General features: G+C 24.7%; 1 long non-coding RNA gene across 2 annotated transcripts; it reads left to right on the top strand.

The window, feature by feature from the left end:
• The first annotated feature begins 261 nt into the window (after nucleotides 1-261).
• LOC133036506 (uncharacterized) lies at nucleotides 262-2246 on the top strand. Of its 2 annotated transcripts, none has more exons than XR_009687130.1 (3): nucleotides 262-312; nucleotides 635-751; nucleotides 947-1577. It is a non-coding gene; the product is annotated as an uncharacterized LOC133036506 (long non-coding RNA). The 2 variants fall into 2 exon arrangements; XR_009687129.1 differs by lacking the exon at nucleotides 262-312 and adding an exon at nucleotides 1586-2246 and having other exon boundaries at nucleotides 362-751; nucleotides 947-1058.
• Nucleotides 2247-3594: the final 1348 nt, after the last annotated feature.

Genomic DNA, 3594 nt, shown 5'->3' on the forward strand with positions numbered 1-3594 from the left:
ATATAAAGTGTGTCTATATAAATGAATTCTTGGTTTATGATAAATTCATGGGTGACTTTTTATTTATATATAATAAAATAATAAAATAAAAATAAAACAATAATTTATGAGAAATTCATAAGTGACTTTTTATTTATATATAATAAAATAATAAAATAAAAATAAAACAAGTCCCATTAATATTTGATTACGAAATGCATATAATAAAATAAAAATAAAGCAAATCCCATTAATATTTTATTACGAAAAGCAATCCCATTAATATCAAGGACTGTTACCTCTCCGCTTGATGTTATTAAAATCAGATTCCAGGTTTATTTTGATTATGATCGGAACTCTTATTTAGGCAAAGTGTTAGACTTTCTTGTTATGGATTTCGTATTGGTTTAGTGCTTCTGTTATTTTGCGTGTGATAATGTTGTGCATTTTGTTTCATTAGGTTCGTTAATTCAAATGCACAAATGGGATTTCGCCAATTTAGGTTAAAGTAAAATCTTACATGGGCTTTAGGCAAGTTTGTTTCGAAGATAGATAATTTGAAAGACTAGGGAGTGGAAGTTTTGATTGATGTGTTCCCATATACATGTAATTTTGTAGTTTACTGAAATGGACCTTTGTACCTTTATGCTTATAGGTTCAACTGGAACCCACAACCTCCTGGGGTTTAGTTCGCAGAAACTTGTCTGGACCATCAAAATATACAGGAATGTTACAAGCAACAAAGGACATTTTCAGAGAAGAAGGATTACCGGTACATACATAACTAATAGTATGACATTGACTGCTGTTTTTTTCTTGCTTTCCTTTCCCACTTTGATCATGTTTGTATTTTTTATTTATCTTATGGTTGCTCTCTTAAACTTTTTTCTTGATGTTTTTAACTACAGCATTCGCCTTTTTTCTATTTATTCAAACTTCAAAGTAATTAGTTGGTCTTTCTTTACAGGATTTCTAGCGTGGAAATGTTCCAGCCTTGCTTATGGTTATGCCTTTCTTTATTACCATTGCAGAGTCATTTTTGTCCTTCTTTGATACACAGTAACATATCCTTTGACTTGGTTAGTTTTTATAAATTTTTTTTTCTCTTCTCACCATGCTTTCAGCATTATTGTACTTTTAGCTGAGGTTTTTTTTTTTGTTTAAATGGTTTAATAAACAGGTTTAGCAATTATGAATATTCTTTGTTTCCATCTATATTGATATTATGTTTTAAATCATTTGATTCCACCATATAAAGTGTTTGAGCTTCTTTATGCCATTGTAATTATATTTTCTTTTAACTTTAATTCAGTTGAGATCATTGGTTGCACAAAGGTTCTTTTATTATTGATAATGGATTGCTGAATTCCCAATTTAATCATATATGATCTCCATAACAATATTGAAGAGATGGTTTAACTATTTTCTTGAATCTGTGGTTGGCTTGTTGGCTTCATACATTCATACCTATCTTGAATTTATATATCATACTCAACAAAAAAAAAAAAAATAGTGAATGCTTGCTTGTATTTCAGCTATTTTTTTTTTATCAATACTCTTGACTTGACAGTAATTCAATTAAGTTTTTTAAAATATATATGTCCAGTTCAGCAGTGTCAATGTTTTCATTGTAAGTTATTCCATAAATTTGTTGGAAGATATGCAAGGACAAGGATGAAGCTGAAGCCTGACTTGCTGCTCTGAGGACCTTGATTTCTCAAGATATTTGTTTCTTTAATAAGTTTTCTTTTATGTCTATTAATTTGTTAGAACAATGCATAGCTTATTCTTCTTCAATATGCATAGATTTTTTTTCCTTTTTTTTGACATTTAGTTTAATTTTTTTTGTTAGAATAAAAAAAAAAAACTAAATATTCTAAGATTTTAGTCATTTCTATTTGATTTTTAGTTTCAATTCCTATTATTTGTTTGTTTTTTCTTATTTTAATTAAAAAAATTAATTTTCTTTTTTCAAATTTAGATAGTTGTAGTTGGTTTATTTTTAAATTTGATTTCAAATTATATTAAAATATTTTATGATAATTTAAGAGTTATTAGTAACAAAATATAGTTATAAAACTGTTCTTTTATAATGGACTAAACCATATCATACCACTTATTATTTCAGTTATTTATTTAAACCTCAATCCAATATATAAAACTCATTTTTGTTTTGTATAATTTTACAATCTTATTTTATAAGAGTAAATAATAAATCACCTTAATATATAACACTCATTTTTATTTTGTATAATTTTACAAACTTATTTTATAAGATAAGAGTGTGCAATAAATCACCTCATATATAATAAATTCGGAAAAAAAATTAATATGGAAGACCATGTTTGAGAAATATTTAAACCTCTAGAAGAGTATATGAAAATATTGAATATTTATAGTTTTATATGAATTTTCATTTGTGGTGAACATTCACACCACTTCTAATATATAATGTATAATTTTTTAGTGCTATGCAATACCTACAACTTGAAGACAACACAAAAAATCTGGAAGCAGTTGGAAGACGTGGCAGAAAAAATACTATTTTGTACTGTAGGACAACTAATAGAATACTCTGCACAATTATATTTTTAACTTATCCATACATATAAATTATTGTGAAAGAAATTTTTAACTAAGAAATAAACAATACAATTATATGCAGATCCAAAGAAAATGAAAAAGTGCAAAATATAAATATTTTACCATTCCATCTTCTATTAACGGCCAAAAAAATTCAGGAAGCATGATTTGATACATGTCAAAGTTCAAGAAGAAAAAATCTTAATTAACCTCTAAAGTATGAGCAATTATCAAACTTTATACATTATTTTGCTTTCAATATAATAACTTTATTGTTGTTGCTTCTAATATATTTTACTAACATTAGTAAACATAATAATTTAATTTAAATTTATTTTTCAAAAAAATACTTTACATAAAATATTATTTATTTTGATTTATCTTTCTCTCTTAAAATTTATAATAAAAAATCTGATATAAAATATAATATACGTGCACGTAACAATAAACTAGTATATATATAGGGCATGACTATGGTAGGACTTAACAAAAGTTACCTACCGGTAGGGTACTTTTTCCAACTATTAATTTTAGATCATATGGTTATTATCATATAAGGTGTATACTCTTACGATAAGACTAAAATTTATATATTATAATAATATTTATAATATATTTTAAAAAATAAAATAATATTAATAATTTATTAAAAAATTATTAATTTTTAATTTAAATTATTATTATTTTTTAAAAAATTAGTTTAATTTTTTTTATATAGGTATTTATTTTCAAAAAATAATTTTAGTTACCAACTTTGCTATCAATATAAAATATCAAACTTTATTTTTTTCTCCTAATGGAAGGCTACGCCCAATTTTCATTCTTCCTTTCTATCTCTTCTATTGTCTCTTAATCTCTCTCTTTCTCTCTCTAAGGCAATAATTACTTTAAACCATATTTTAAGAAATTAAATAAAATAGATTGAAACCCCGTGAAAACGATAAAAATAAGTAAGTTGAAATCTTCTCAAACTCCATTTAATTATTTAAATTTTGTTATTTGAGTTTTTGGAATTTATTTGCTGAATGTGTA

The sequence above is a fragment of the Cannabis sativa genome, chromosome 4, assembly GCF_029168945.1.
Source record: "Cannabis sativa cultivar Pink pepper isolate KNU-18-1 chromosome 4, ASM2916894v1, whole genome shotgun sequence".
Lineage (NCBI taxonomy): Eukaryota > Viridiplantae > Streptophyta > Magnoliopsida > Rosales > Cannabaceae > Cannabis > Cannabis sativa.